Source organism: Canis lupus (assembly GCF_003254725.2).
Source record: "Canis lupus dingo isolate Sandy chromosome 19 unlocalized genomic scaffold, ASM325472v2 SANDYCHR19.02, whole genome shotgun sequence".
In the NCBI taxonomy this organism is placed as follows: Eukaryota; Metazoa; Chordata; class Mammalia; order Carnivora; family Canidae; genus Canis; species Canis lupus.
Window position 1 is genome coordinate 62039 of NW_026019396.1, and position 16477 is coordinate 78515.

At 41.0% G+C, this 16477-nt stretch overlaps 1 protein-coding gene across 22 annotated transcripts in view; it reads left to right on the forward strand.

The window, feature by feature from the left end:
* Window positions 1–2573: 2573 nt before the first annotated feature.
* LOC112659140 (rho GTPase-activating protein 20-like) overlaps window positions 2574–16477 on the forward strand; it is a 103360-nt gene continuing 89456 nt past the window's right edge. For 3 of the 22 annotated variants that reach the window (XM_049107971.1, XM_049107965.1, XM_049107973.1), the window contains exons 1-4: window positions 2616–2849; window positions 3328–3473; window positions 6475–6595; window positions 13744–13859. The gene's annotated coding sequence lies outside the window, so the exon portion shown is untranslated. Of the gene's footprint in view, window positions 2850–3327; window positions 3474–6474; window positions 6596–13743; window positions 13860–16081; window positions 16287–16477 lie in introns of all 22 variants that reach the window. The other 19 variants (XR_007409551.1, XR_007409552.1, XM_049107980.1 and 16 more) reach the window with 16 other exon arrangements.

Sequence of the window (16477 nt, forward strand, 5' to 3'; positions counted from 1 at the left end):
TGGGAATATAAATAATAGTGAAAGGGAATAGAAGGGAAGGGAGAAGAAATGTGTGGGAAATACCAGAAAGGGAGACAGAACATAAAGACTCCTAACTCTGGGAAACGAACTAGGTGTGGTGGAAGGGGAGGAGGGTGGGCGGTGGGGGTGAATGGGTGACAGGCACTGAGGGGGGCACTTGACAGGATGAGCACTGGGTGTTATTTTGTATATTGTAAATTGAACACCAATAAAAAATAAATTTATTAAATAAAAAAATTAAAAGAATAAATTCTAGAATCTCCAGAATTATACCAACAATTATTTACATATTCAGAAAAATGAAACCGAAAAAAATATTTCCTTAAGTGCTCAGTATCGATATAAAATTCCTCATAAAGAGAAACAATTTTTATTTGTAGTAAGCTGAGCATGTGGCTCTACCAGTATCATGCCCGAGTTCTCCCTCTAAGTTCCTGGTGGAAGGAGTGAAAGATGGTGATTTAAACACACCTGTGTATACACAGGTACAAAAGAATAAAGGGTGTAAGGAAAATATTTTACGGCTACTTGGCCTATTAGCTATTCAAACTGATCAAAATCTGATAACACTGTCATAGGCAGCATTCTAAGAGGGCAGAAAAATCCATGACTTCTAAGGAGCACATTTTAGATACTCTCCTCTGTTTGAGTGTGGCCAGAGTCTGTGAATATGATAGGATTCACATCCCGGATTAAATTCATCAAAGGTAAAAAAAAAAAAAATCATCAAAGGGGAAATTAACTGACTAGGTCTAATCCAATCAGATGAATCCTTAAAAGAGATCTCCATGAAGTCAAAGAGACTCGCAGTATGAGAAGGTCTATGGAAGAGCCATCTGGCTAAGGCACAAGACTCCCCTCTGGCCAACGAGCAAAACAATAACGCCAGTCCAAGAAACACAAGGTTATTAATTCTGCCAACAACCAAGGGGCTTGGAAGAGAACCCTGGATCTTCTGGGTTGATGGATGCAAGCGGATGAGATTCCACTTGCAGAGACACCTGTATTTCAACCGAGTGAGATTCTTAAGCTGAGCATCCAGCTGTGTCACACCAACCCCTGACCTACCCGACAATAATAAATGTGTGTTATCTTAAGCCATCAACTTGCGGTAACTTGTCATGCAATCATAGAACAGTAAGACACTAGGGCATTTCTCATTTAAGCAAGTAGGATAGCATGTCTGGTAGGTAGTTTTCGGGGCTTGAGTTTTACAAATAATATTTCTAGCTCCTTCAAGGACTACACTGTTTTTGCAATTGACATAGATTGTGCGCTCTCTTCCAAGCTTCTCATCCTAAGGTAAAATCCGTGAATTCGTGGGTCAAAATTCCCTGACAACTTCTTCAGTGTGTCTGGGCCTGTTTGGTGGGGGAACTTATGCCCGAGCAACTTATTCCCGCGCACAGAGGCAGCCCCTGCGGCTCCGGCTGACAGCACAGGACAAGGGCTGCGGCTCACCCCTTTCACCCCAACCCGATTCCTTTGTTTTTGAAGAAGAATGTATTTATTTACGATAGACACACAGAGAAAGAGAGAGAGCGAGGCAGAGACACAGGCAGAGGCAGAGGCAGGCTCCACGCAGGGAGCCCCACGCGGACTCCACCCCTGGGCTCCAGGGTCAGGCCCAGGCTGAAGGCGCGTCAACCGCTGGGCCGCCCGGGCCGCCCCCAATTTCTTTTTTTTTTTTTTTTTAATTTTTATTTATTTATGATAGTTACAGAGAGAGAGAGAGAGAGGCAGAGACACAGGCAGAGGGAGAAGCAGGCTCCATGCGCCGGCGAGCCCGATGTGGGATTCGATCCCGGGTCTCCAGGATCGCGCCCTGGGCCAAAGGCAGGCGCCAAACCGCTGCGCCACCCAGGGATCCCCGCCCCCAATTTCTTAAAAGCTGCGCGGGCAGACAGTCACCAGGCCCTCTCCAGCTGTGCTCGGTGCCACGCAGGCGGCTTCTTGACTGGCTCGAAGCATCTAAGCAAAAGTTTGCGGGGGGGGGGGGGGTCCCTGGGGCCACGTTAAGATGCAACCGGCGCGCAGTTCACATCACTTTGAAAATAGCTTTGAAAAAAAAAATCGCTTTGAAACTGCCGAACTGGGATCCTGGGCCTCACTCCGCAGGCCTCGGAGCGGGCGTCAGAGCCAGGTTTTGCAGTCCTCTCGCCTCAGCTGCGGCCCCGCGACCACAATTCCAGGTGCCCGCCAGGACCCTTCGAGCCCCGACAGCCCGGAAGCGCCTGACCACGCCTACCCACTGCGCCTGCGCGAGGCGCCCCCTCCGGCGAGCGGGGAGACTGGCGCTGGGCGGGCCGAGAGGCTCGTCGCGCCTGCGCGAAGGCCCCGGGGAGCAGCGTCGTTACTTTCCAAACGACTGGCGGGAACCGTTGGAGGCCGTGCGGTCGCCGTCTGGTCTGCCGGGCAGCAGCGCGCTCCCTCGTCCCTAGGCCTGGCCGTGGCGCCGCAGCTCTCCCGCGAGCAGAGGCGGAAATCGTGGCCCAGTTCTTCTGTGAGTCCCCCTCCCGCAGGCCAGAGGGCGGGGACAGCTGAGGCCAGCGGCCCTGGAGGCCCGGCCGGCCCGGAGGCGGGGGCCGGGGGTGGGGGGCGGCTCTGCTCCAGCGCCCGCCTGGCTGGAGAATCTAATCTAGGCGCCTTGCTCCTGGGGGAGCGGGAAGCCCAGGTGCTGCCCGGCCTGCCTCGCGCCGCGCCCCTGCACCAGCAGCCTTGCGGGAAACTGCGGATCCCACAGGCCGCCCAGCCCGGCCGCCCGGCACCACCCCGAGCGGTGGAGCCCAGTGCACTTTGAACAGCCCATCCACCAAGCTTTGATTCCGGTACTGAGGGCGATGGGCTAGATTTAGGACCAGGCCATGCTTGTACCCTCTGATAGACTCTGGCAGGAGAAGAGGAGGGAAAAGTGAGGGAGAGGCTTGCTCTGGAGCATCCGACCGGTTAATCAATCAATTGCTAATCCAGACGCAAAAGCCTATTTCCACACCCTGTGATCACGTAACCTGAATTGGGGCTTGCATTACCCTGAGCTTGTAGTTCTACTTGGACGCTAGGTTAATGCAGTTTGGCATTTTTATTTCCGCATAAACGCAGGTATCGTGTTCTTTTGATTTAGAAGCAACATTTTTAAGGATTTTCAGTGGCACTTTTCCCCTACTCTGCTTTCAGCAAGACACGCACAAACGCACGTTTAGGCTTTTTCAGTTTGATGCCATGAATGAAACCGCAGCCACATCTAAATAGGCTTTATTTTCCAGAGTTACAAAGTGGAAATAACTTTAACATTCCTTTTGTTTTCAGCATTTGGCATCAACAGCATTTTATATCAGCGTGGCATATATCCATCTGAAACCTCTACCAGAGAGCAGAAATACGGACTCACCTTGCTTATAACAACAGATCCTGAGCTCATAAAATAATTCAATCATGTAGTGGACAAGTGAAAGGTATTTAATTGTTGAAAACCAATTTGAGTTTTGCAGGTCTTCTTGGACCCGTACTTTCTGGCATCTTGGTGTTCATTTTTCAGCTCTATACAAAGAGGTGTAGAACACTGCAATCTCAAATATAGTGATTCTCCATCGGAAGGAAGCAAATAATAAAGTGAAAGAAAGTCCACTCTTCCCTACCACATTTTGAGTGGGTTAAATATGTTGATGTTAGGAATCTGATCTGGCTTCACAAAACAATCTCTATCAACTCCTTTTGAAGTGATTTTTGCAGTTCGTGTAGCCAGGTGGAACAAGTTGGAATTTTACATAACTATGATGATGTTTATTATTGGAGAGAAATCCACTACATATTTTTAACATGATATATTTTCTATAGCTGCCTAGAGTTTAAAACCGTCATTATTTTAAGATAAAAGAAAATGAAATTGGATCCAGCCTGGGAACTAAACTTAAAAAAATACTACTAATAGAATACCCAATAAAGTTTTTTAATGTCTTACTGTCTTCATTTGTCTTTGTTAAAATCCTGCCTGTACGTTAGCCATTTCTATCTGAACACCCCTTGTTTTTTCTTAGCTCAAGAAATTACTGAATACTTGTTGAATGGATACTTGTTCTCCATCTATTCTGTCTCTTTTTTCCATGTTTTTCTCTACTTAGGATTCTCACTTCTAATTTTTCTGTGTTATAGGATGTTTCTCCCTGGCTCCTCATTTCACCTTCCAAAACTAGTTCCAAAAAAAAAAAATTACAGTAATTTTTTTATACCTGAGTCATATATATTTTGTTTGTTTGTTTCAAGAGGCTTTATTTTTAAAATTCTATTAATTGTGTTTTTATCATCTTCAGGGCTAAATCACCCAGGGTGATACTCAGATTACTTAGCCTGAAACATAGAAGTAACTAAGAATCTATGTCACCTTAATTTGATGAAGAAGCAAGCCCTGCCTAAGTTACTGGTTTTTAGGTTGTCTCCTTTAAGGCTACACTTAGGACATTTCACCTCAGTTGTATGTAGACCTTCCTATTTAATTTGTCCCTTTTATTTTAGTTAGAATGGAGGAATTGCTTTTCTTAGAGGCAAATTGTTCAATCTCTTTGAATCCCCATCCCTCTAGCCTTCTTAAGGAATCTACCCTAGTTCTTCTCTGGTATTTCTGATTTCTTTGTTTTGAGATATTTTCATTGGTTTCATTTGTCTTCAGTTTTAAAAGAAAAAAATTTCCACCCACCCCAGATCTTTAAGTGACTACCTAATCTCTTCCTCTTCCGAGCAAAATTGAGACAAGGTTGGTTTTTGTCAAGGGGTCAGCAAGACTGATGGCCCATATCCAGCAAGTGGCCTATTTTTGTACTACCTGCAAACTGAGTGTTTTCAGATTTCTCAAGGCTAGTTTTTAAAAACTACGCAAGAGACCTAGGTGGCCCACAAGTCCTAAATATTACAAGATTGTTTTTGTGTCTTAAAAAACAAAACACAAAAAAACCTGTGTATTCTTGAGTATATTATCCCAAGTTCCAAGATTAATTCAGGGCTCATTATGAGGCCCCCTTATTATAATCTCTAAGATGACTTCTGACACATTCATAACTTTACTAACAATCTTTGTGTAGTTGACTCATAAACATACATCCAACCCAAGTCTTCTCTTTGCTCATATAGTAAGTGGCTCCCTTGATATCCACATGTGGCTAACCTAGTGATACTTGAAAACTAAATTTAAGGGGGTCCTGGCTGGCTCAGTCAGTAGAGCATGCAACTCTTGATCTTGGGTTGTAAGTTCCAGCCCCACATTGGGTGTGGAGATTACTTAGAAATAAAACCTTAGGGCAGCCCGGGTGGCTCAGCAGTTTAGCACTGCCTTCAGCCCAGGGCATGATCCTGGAGACCTGGGATCGAGTCCCACATCAGGCTCCCTGCATGGAGCCTGCTTCTCCCTCTGCCTGTATCTCTTCCTCTCTATCTGTCATGAATAAATAAATAAAATCTTTAAAAAAGAAGAAAAATAAAACCTTAAAAAAATTGTAAGCATCATGTCTCATTTCCATTCTCTTTCAATGAATGGATCAACCTTCCAACCAGTGGTATAAACCAGAAAGTTGGCAACTATCTCTGAGTATTTCCTCTTCCTTAGTCTCATAAGTATCCAATAAATCTTAACAATTTTAATCACGAAATCTCTTGACTCTACCTATACTGATCCATCTCTACCAATTTATCCTTCTATAAGCCTTCAGTACCTCTTGCTTGAATTACTAATCAATTAGCATCCCTAGATCCTCTCTTTACTTCCACTCTACTTTCCACACATCACAGCCTAAAGGATAGTTCTGAAATATAAGTTTAATCACATCACACCCTACTTCAGACACAGTAATGACTTCCCTGATTCTTGAAGTATAAGTTCTTTAATTTACCCCATGTGACCTTGTGTGGTCTGACCCCTATGTATCTTGCACAAACCGACCTTGTTCATTCTCCCTTTCTTAACTGTATTTGTATTACCCTTTCAATCCTCTGGTCAGATACTTTTCGCTTTTCAGTATTTTAGACCTGTACCCTTTTCTGTAATCTTTTGCATATTTAATGGTATTTATTTGTAGAACTGAAGTCAAGTGAGAATTCCCTGAGTCAAATTTTCCTATATTCTCTCATTGGATCACATACTGCACCTTCTTAACATTTATTACAATTAAAAATTTGCATTTATTGCTGCAGTGATTAGATTAATGCTCATCTTCTGGAATTTACCTTGGATTAGAGTATACTGCATGTTCACTACTCTGTGCTTAGCATTCAGTACTAACTACATCTGGTACGGATACTGAGAATTGGACAACGGGAGCTAGGTTATTGTGAGGCAAGTTTTCTGTACAGGTTGGAGGAGTTCCAAAATACCAGTGGTAGGAATTTGCTAAGGGCAGAAAGTGAGACCTGGGAAGAGTTACTTTGTAATGCAGTGAACCAAAAAAGATGCCCTGTTCTGTATTGCAGATTGGTTATACAAGTGTTCAGTTCAGAAACTGGTGGTATTCATCTCAAATATTGAAAGCGGTGAAGTCCTTGAAAGGTGGAAGTTTGATATTGAGTGCGACAAGACTGCAAAAGATGACAGGTAAGTATGAATTAAACTGCTTCCACTTTCATAGATTTTTTTTCCAAAACTTGTTTTCTTGACTAAATGAGTTCTAACTATATTGAACTAGTTTCGTATAAGGTAGTTTGTTTCTAACTATGTTAGATCTCCCGTGGAGAAGAATAAGACTCACAAACTGTGCTCACAAAAGAGTCGTGCCTATTATGGACTTGTATAGTGTACTTTTAACATAACTGCCCTTAGTCTAAAATCCATAAATTTCACCCTTTAGTATTTATGGTGCTATATGTAAGCTACACATGATGTATTAGGTGGGCCATTTAATGGATTGTGTCAAGGTACTTTTAACCATGAAGTATTATCCTAGATTTTCTCCTAGCTTGATATGCAGCTCTACTGTATTTCATTTAACGCTATAAACTTCCTAAGACACTCTGAACTGAAGTTCTTAGATCCTCTGGATGGGAAATGCCCCCTCATTATATGCTAATTCTTAGCATTGTCCCAGGCATGCTTACCTGTAAACTCAGAACTCTCTCTCATAATGAAATGTAGTTTGTTCCTGAAGCCTTTGGTCTGTTTTAGAAAATGTTTATTTTATTTTTTAATGAATTTATTTTTTATTGGTGTTCAATTTACCAACATACAGAATAACACCCAGTGCTCATGCCGTCAAGTGCCCCCCTCAGTGCCCACCACCCAGTCACCCCCACCCCCGCCCTCCTCCCCTGCCACCACCCCTACCTAGTTCGTTTCCCAGAGTTAGGAGTATGTATGTTCTGTCTCCCTTTCTGATATTTCCCACACATTTCTTCTCCCTTCCCTTATATTCCCTTTCACTATTATTTATATTCCCCAAATGAATGAGAACATACAATGTTTGTCCTTCTCCGACTGACTTACTGCACTCAGCATAATACCCTGCAGTTCCATCCACGTTAAGCAAATGGTGGGTATTTGTCATTTCTAATGGCTGAGTAATGTTCCATTGTATACATAAACCACATCTTCTTTATCCATTCATCTTTCGATGGACATCGAGGCTCCTTCCACAGTTTGGCTATTGTGGACATTGCTTCCAGAAACATCCGGGTGCAGGTGGGTGCAGGTGTCCCGGCGTTTCATTGCATCTGCATCTCTGAAGTAAATCCCCAGAGGTGCAATTGCTGGGTCATAGGGCAGGGCTATTTTTAACTCTTTGAGGAAGCTCCACACAGTTTTCCAGAGTGGCTGCACCAGTTCACATTCCCACCAACAGTGTAAGAGGGTTCCCTTTTCTCCGCATCCTCTCCATCATTTGTGGTTTCCTGCCTTGTTAATTTTCCCAACTCTCATGGTGTAAGGTGGTATCTCATTGTGGTTTTGATTTGTATTTCCCTGATGGCAAGTGATGCAGAGCATTTTCTCATGTGCGTGTTGGCCATGTCTATGTCTTCCTCTGTGAGATTTCTCTTCATGTCTTTTGCCCATTTCATGATTGGATTGTATGTTTCTTTGGTGTTGAGTTTAAGAAGTTCTTTATAGATCTTGGATGCTAACCCTTTTTATCTGATACATCATTTGCAAATATCTTCTCCCATTCTGTAAGTTGTCTTGTAGTTTTGTTGACTGTATCCTTTGCTGTGCAAAAGCTTCTTATCTTGATGAAGTCCCAATAGTTCATTTTTGCTTTTGTTTCTTTTGCCTTCATGGATGTATCTTGCAAGAAGTTATTGTGGCCGAGTTCAAAAAGGGTGTTCCCTGTGTTCTACTCTAGGATTTCGATGGAATCTTGTCTCACATTTAGACTTTTCATCCATTTTGAGTTTATCTTTGTGTGTGGTGAAAGAGCGTGGTCTAGTTTCATTCCTCTGCATGTGGATGTCCAATTTTCCCAGCACCATTTATTAAAGAGACTGTCTTTCTTCCAATGGATAGTCTTTCCTCCTTTATCGAATATTAGTTGACCATAAAGTTCAGGGTCCATTTCTGGGTTCTCTATTCTGTTCCATTGATCTATGTGTCTGTTTTTGTGCTGGTACCACACTGTCTTGATGACCACATCTTTGTAGTACAACCTGAAATCTGGCATTGTGATGCCCCCAGCTATGGTTTTCTTTTTTAAAATTCCCCTGGCTATTCGGGGTCTTTTCTGATTCCACACAAATCTTAAAATAATTTGTTCTCTCTGAAGAAAGTCCATGGTATTTTGATAGGGATTGCATTAAACATGTACATTGCTCTGGGTAACATTGACATTTTCACAATCTTAATTCTGCCAATCCATGAGCATGGAATATTTTTCCATCTCTTTGTGTCTTCCTCAATTTCTTTCAGAAGTGTTCTATAGTTTTTAGGGTATAGATCCTTTACCTCTTTGGTTAGGATTCTTCCTAGGTATCTTATGCTTTTGGGTACAATTGTAAATGGGATGGACTCCTTAATTTCTCTTTCTTCAGTCTCATTGTTAGTGTATAGAAATGCCATTGATTTCTGGGCATTGATTTTGTATCCTGCCACACTGCCAAATTGCTGTATGAGTTCTAGCAATCTTGGGGTGGAGGCTTTTGGGTTTTCTATGTAGAGTATCATGTCATCGGCGAAGAGGGAGAGTTTGACTTCTTCTTTGTCAATTTGAATGCCTTTAATGCCTTTTTTTTTGTCTGATTGCTGAGGCTAGGACTTCCAATACTATGTTGAATAGCAGTGGTGAGAGTGGACATCCCTGTCTTGTTCCTGATCTTAGGGGAAAGGCTCCCAGTGCTTCCCCATGGAGAATGCGATTTGCTGTGGGCTTTAGGTAGATGGCTTTTAAGATGTTGAAGAATGTTCCCTCTGTCCCTACACTCTGATGAGTTTTGATCAGGAATGGATGCTGTATTTTGTCAAATGCTTTCTCTGCATCTAATGAGAGGATCCTATGGTTCTTGGTTTTTCTCTTGCTGATATGATGAATCACATTGTTTGTTTTATGAGTATTGAACCAGCCTTCTGTCCCGGGGATAAATTGTACATGGTCATGGTGAATAATTTTCTTAATGTATTGTTGGAACCTATTGGCTAGTATCTTGTTGAGAATTTTTGCATCCATGTTCATCAGGGATATTGGTCTGTAATTCTCCTTTTGGTGGGGTCTTTGTCTGGTTTTGGAATTAAGGTGATGCTGGCCTCAAAGAAAGAATTTGGAAGTACTCCATCTCTTTCTATCTTTCCAAACAGCTTTAGTAGAATAGGTATGGTTTCTTCTTTAAACGTTTGATAGAATTCCCCTTGGAAGCCATCTGGCCCTGGACTTTTGTGTCTTGGGGGGTTTTTCATGACTGCTTCAATTTCCTCCCTGGTTATTGGCCTGTTTAGGTTTTCTATTTCTTCCTGTTCCAGTTTTGGTAGTTTGTGGCTTTCCAGGAATGCATCCATTTCTTCTAGATTGCCTAATTTATTGGCCTATAGCTGTTCGTAATATGTTTTTAAAATCGTTTGTATTTCCTTGGTGTTGGTCGTGATCTCTCCTTTCTCATTCATGATTTTCTTAATTTGAGTCTTCTCTATCTTCTTTTTAATAAGGTTGGCTAACGGTTTATCTATCTTATTAATTCTTTCATAGAACCAACTCCTGTTTATGTTGACCTGTTCCACAGTTCTTTTGGTCTTGATTTCGTTGAGTTCTGCTCGAATCTTTCTTAACTCTCTTCTTCTACTGGGTGTAGGATCTATTTGCTGTTTCTTCTCTAGCTCCTTTATATGTAAGGTTTGCTTTTGTATTTGAGATCTTTCCAGTTTTTGAGTGGATGCTTGTATTGCGATGTATTTCCCCCTTAGGACTGCTTTTGCTGCATCCCAATGATTTTGAATGGTTGTACCTTCATTCTCATTAGTTTCCATGAATCTTTTTAATTCTTCCTTAATTTCCTGGTTGACCCTTTCATCTTTTAGCAAGATGATCCTTAACCTCCACGTGTTTGAAGGCCTTCCAAACTTCTTGTTGTGATTTAGTTCTAATGTCAAGGCATTATGGTCTGAGAATATGCAGGGGACGATCCCAATATTTTGGTATCGGTTCAAACCCCATTTGTGACCCAGGATGTGGCCTATTCTGGAGAAAGTTCCATGTGCACTTGAGAAGAATGTGTATTCAGTTGAGTTTGGATGTAAAGTTCTGTAGATACCTGAAGTCCATCTGGCCCAGTGTATCATTTAAAGCTCTTGTTTCTTTGGAGATTTTGTGCTTAGAAGACCTATCCAGTGCAGAAAGCCTTAAATCGAAGTCACCAAGTAGAAGTGTATTATTATCTAAATATGTCTTAATTTTGGTTATTAATTCATTGATATATTTGTCAGCTCCCACATTCAGGGCATATATATTGAGGATTGTTAAGTCCTGTTGTTGGATAGATCCTTTAAGTATGATATAGTGTCCCTCTTCATCTCTTACTACAGTCTTTGGGGTAAAGTTCAGTTTATCTGATATAAGGATGGCTACCACTGCTTTCTTTTGAGGACCATTTGAATGGTAAATGGTTCTCCAACCTTTTGTTTTCAGGCTGTAAGTGTCCTTCTGTCTAAGATGAGTCTCTTGTAGACAGCAAATCGATGGGTCCTGCTTTTTTATCCAGTCTGAAACCCTGCACCTTTTGATGGGGTCATTAAGCCCGTTCACGTTCAGAGTTACTATTGACAGGTAGGAGTTTAGTGTCATCATGATATCTATTCAGTCCTTTTTTTGTGGATTGTTCCACTGAACTTCTTCTTAAAGGGAAATTTTAAGAGTTTCCCCTTAAAATTTCTTGCAGAGCTGGTTTGGAGGTCACATATTCTTTCAGTTCCTGCCTGTCTTGGAAGGTCTTTCTCTCTCCTTTTATTCTGAATGAGAGCCTTGCTGGATAAAGTATTCTTGGTTGCATGTTCTTCTCATTTAGGACCCTGAATATATCCTGCCAGCCCTTTCTGTCCTGCCAGGTCTCTGTGGAGAGGTCTGCTGTAACCCTAATACTCCTCCCCATAAAAGTCAGGGATTTCTTGTCTCTTGCTGCTTTAAGGATCTTCTCTTTATCTTTGGAATTTGCAAGCTTCACTATTAAATGTCGAGGTGTTTAATGGTTTTTATTGATTTTAGGGGGGGATCTCTCTATCTCCTGGATCAGAATGCCTGTTTCCCTTCCCAGATTAGGAAAGTTTTCAGCTAGGATTTGTTAAAATACATATTCTGGCCCTCCGGCCCTTTCGGAGCACTTGGGAAACCCAATTAAATGTAGGTTTTTCTTCCTCAGTCTGTCGTTTATTTCTCTTAATCTATCTTCATGGTCTTTTCATTGTTTGTCTCTTTTTCCCTCAGTTTCTCTCTTTGCCATCAACTTGTCTTCTATGTCTCCCTCTCATTCTTCTGCCTCATGAACCCTCATTGTGTGGACTTCTAGTTTGGATTGCACCTCATTCAATTGATTTTTACTTTCTGCCTGATTATATCTAAATATTGCAGTCATGAAGTCTCTTGAGTCCTTTATGCTTTTTTCTAGCCCCCAGTAGGTTTATAATAGTGCTTCTGAATTTCCTTTCTGACATTGAATTGTAATCCAGATTTTGTAACTCTGTGGGACAGAGGACTGTTTCTGATTCTTTCTTTTGAGTTGAGGATTTCTTTCTAGTCATTTTGCTCAGTGCAGAGTGGCCAAAAACAAGTTGTATTGGGAAAAGGAGAAAAAGAGAGGAGAGATAGAAGGAAAGAAAAGAGAAAAAGAAAAAAGAAAAAAGGAAGTAAAAAAGAGAAGAAACAGAGATAGAAAAATAAAGAAAGGAAAAAGAAGGGCAGGGTAAGCAAACAGAAATCAAAAAGCAAAAAAAACAAAAACAAAAAAAACCACAGGGGAGTATCTTCTATTTCTGTACTTTAATTCCCTTGACTTCCCCTGGAATTTGTCCATCTAGTTGGTCTTCTGGGGGACGGGTCTGTTGTGCTGATCTTCAGGTGTTAGCACTTGGGGGATCTGCTCTGCCGCCTGCCTGTTCCAGGGCTCAGTGGGGATTTTTTACCCCCTTGAGGCTCCAGAAGGAACAACCACAGTGGCAGCGGCCAGCTCTGGAGCTCTGGAGTCTACTCCCGCAGTAACTACAGAGCTCTCCATCTGCAGGGACCTGGATGCTCTGGGGGCGGGGCCGCTGATCTGCTCAGCTCGGGGCAGGAGCGTCCTTCCCGTCCTGGGCCCTCCTGGCCTCTTCCTGTCCTGGGGGGAGGCCGGATCCTGGGCTGTGTCCCTGGCGCCCTGTGCTCCTGGGCCTGCGCTGTTGGATTTGCACTCCACCGCATAGCCACCTCTCCGCAGAGCTGCCGTCCGGGCCCCTCTGAGCTGCTCCCGGGTCCAGCGATGCCATGCTGCAGCCCTTAGGGAGCTCAGGGCACTCTCCCCAGGGCACAGTTGCTCTGTTAGTGTCCCAGGGAGCCTGAGGGCATCCCCACCTTTCTGGGGTCCTGCTCGAACTCCCTGTGAGGCCTTTCCACCCAGGAAGATTGGTGAAGCTCCTGCTTCTTGGGGCCTGGGCTCTCCTGTCCTGGGGACACTCACCCCGGCCTTAGCCTGGCTCTTAGCGGGGCCCCTCTCCCTTGGATGCCTTTTGTTTCTTTATTTCTTTTTACCCCGTCTTCCTAACTTGATAGAAGCGTGAACTCTTCTCACTGTAGCATTCCAGCTGTTCTCTCTTTAAATCTCAGGCTGAATTCATAGATTTTCAGGATGATTTGAAGATTATCTAGGTAATTGGTGGGGACAGGTGATTTGGGGACACTAGTCTTCCGCCATCTTGCCCCTCCCCTAGAAAATGTTTAATTATAAATACACCTTGATATAACATCTTCTTTGAAGCACTACAGAATTAGACATTTAGGTATTCCTAAAAATACCAAAATGATTATGCCAATTAAAGATCTTAGATACTAATTGTTATCTTTATTTTACAACATCCTGAATGTTTCCTGACTTGAAGCACTCGGCAGGTTTTCTAGTCATCTGTTATTTAATGATCTAATACTAAGATCAGCCTTAATATCTGGAATAATTAATGAAATTATAATTGTTTTTTAAAAACTCCTTTGGAATGCATTACTTAATTTGAGTTTTGAAGCATTTAATCAAACAAATAATCTTATCAGTGTTTTAAATAACTTGTTAAAACTTAAAATGAATCAACTCATTTAGTTTCTTTGGTAGCACACCCAGAGAAAAGTCTCAGAAGGCCATCCAGGATGAGATCCTCTCCGTAATCCAACAGATCACAGCTACCGTGACATTTCTGCCGCTGTTGGAAGTCTCTTGTAAGTATTATATGACTTCACGTTGGTTCAGATTTCTTGTGGAAAGACTAAGCTATTACTTTAAGAATTAACCATTTTGTTGAATTTTTTCTTAATTATCCATGTCATGGTATATAAGTGAGAAAAACGTCATGAATCTAAAGCAATGCTGGTTGTGTTTTATTTACAAGTGCTGAATAGGGAAAGAATGAAAATTTTCTACAGTGCTCCTGAATATTTTGATGTAATTTCTTCCATTTCTTTTATTTTATACACATTTCCTTGTATATAATTAAGACTTAGACAGGTATAACTGTGTCTTTCTTTTCTAGATTAGTTACTCCTTCATTCATCAGATATACCCTAAATGCCTACTGTATGCCTAACACGGTTCTGGGCATTGGGATACAGCAGGTCACAGAACCAAGATGTTCTTTTTCTCTGGCTTAGATTCATGCTGTCTCGTGATTAATTATATACTTTCTGCAAATATCTTTAGTGGTTCTTTGAAGAAAAAAATCAAGTTTTTCATTAAGTAAAAGGGAGTACAGTATTTTCTGTACTAAAATTTCCATTGAAGAAAAGCAATTAGCTAATATAACTGATTAGAGATCAAGCTAAACTAGCTTTTCTGACATGATAGCTGGCTCACATGTGAGGGAGACAGGAAGGATAGTTGTACCTTTCGAAAAATAATTGTACTTTAATGATCTTATCCAATTTAGGTTCATTTGACCTACTGATTTATACAGACAAGGATTTGGTTGTACTTGAAAAATGGGAAGAGTCAGGACCACAGTTTGTTACCAATTCTGAGGAAGTCCGTCTTCGTTCATTTAGTACTACTATCCACAAAGTAAATAGCATGGTGGCCTATAAAATTCCCACCAGTGACTGAGGATGAGATAAGGACAGTGATGTACTTGTAGTTCTCAGATGCGGTTTTCCTGAAACCAAGTCAACTATAGTTGATAAATTTTGTATCACTGGTTAATTTTTAGACTGGGAAAACTTAACATTCTACATCTATTGAACTGTGCATAATTGTCCAATTTTTTCTACCTGTATAACTTTATACAGGGTTGACATAAATTATTGCACATTGTTCAAAAGGGAACTAGCAGATCACATCAGCATTGTTGTCAATTCCTTGAAAGTGGTAACTGTAGATGGATAACTTTTGCCATAAAACTAAATGCCTTCTTAAATCAGACCTTTTGGTCAAGGACTTTGACTCTGGAATATAGGTAGGGAGATATTAAATGTAAAATACAGCAACAGAAGTCTGAATATTGAGAGTCTTTGTTTAGATTCTGAAATTATCTAACGATAACTTGCAAGTAATGAAACATTGCTCATAATAGGTCTCTGCCATTTATTTTATTTGTCTATTTTCCATATTGAAAACATTTCCAATGATTTGATTTTAATTTGTTGTAGAACTCGAACCTACAAAGCTACGTATATTGCCACTGTTTAAATTCCTGTGATACAGAACTCTTAATTTTTTTTATGTTTTCTAAAATCAAGCTTTAAATGATGATGAAATAAAGTTAAATATGTATGTTTAAAATTTGTCTTAAAGTATGTTTATATTGGTGTGGTATTAACACATACAATAGAATGGATTCAGTATAGCAAATAATATCTTGTGCCTACTGAGGCCTAAGGATACAAACTTGAATAAATCTGGAGTTACTTTCAATTTAATGAACAAGCTTTGATTATATCCCTTTAATCTTATAACCTTAGACTTAAAATAAGCATCATTCTCTGTAAAAAATAATAGATGTCATTGGAATTAATTCATTTTAGCATGTAGTGTACTGGAGAACTTTTCTATCCTCTTAGCCTTATTGCCAGCCTAGTTTTCCTTATTTTTTAAGGGTCAGTTTAAGGCAAACTTCTGACGTCTTTTCTCATCTCTATTCTAAATGTTACCTTGTTTTGTAATTAAGTGCTTAGTATCAGACACCGTTCTAAGCTTTTTATATGATTTAACTCATTAACCTTCACTATAAAGTAAAACACATGGCCTGTATCACTCATTCAGAAATTACAAAGTGAGCACCTGTTAAAGTGCCAAGTATTAGGATGAATGAAACAAAGTCCTGGTCTTTCTAAAGCGTGAGATATGGAGAGGAAAATAGATGGCAATCTTCCAGGCAGTTACTACACAGGTTTATCTCATTATGTATTTGTCTTTGTTTTTTCACCTGAGTAATCTAATCTCTTTGATCCAGTTGCCAGCTTGTTAAGAATAAAGGGCAATTCTCTCATTGCAAGACAAATAAGTGCCAGTAATTGATGACAGGTATCGTGAATGCTACTGTGAAAGCCCATTGCCTTGAGAATTGTTGAAGCTATCTAATTGAGGTCCACACACATGTGTCCTTTTCCTGAATAAGAAAAGTAGTTCTGCAGAAATGAAAATGATGTTGAATTAAGGTATGGTCAAGAGTCTGGTTTTCCAAACATGAGGTATGTTACAAAGTGGACACTAGTAAGATTAAAACATTTAAATTCTGGGCTGTTTGTAACCTCTAAACATGAAACATTAGGTTGAGAAGGAAAGCAGAACTGGAAGTTCAGTAAAAATATGAAGAGTTAACAATTCTGGTCCTACTTTTGGGACGAAA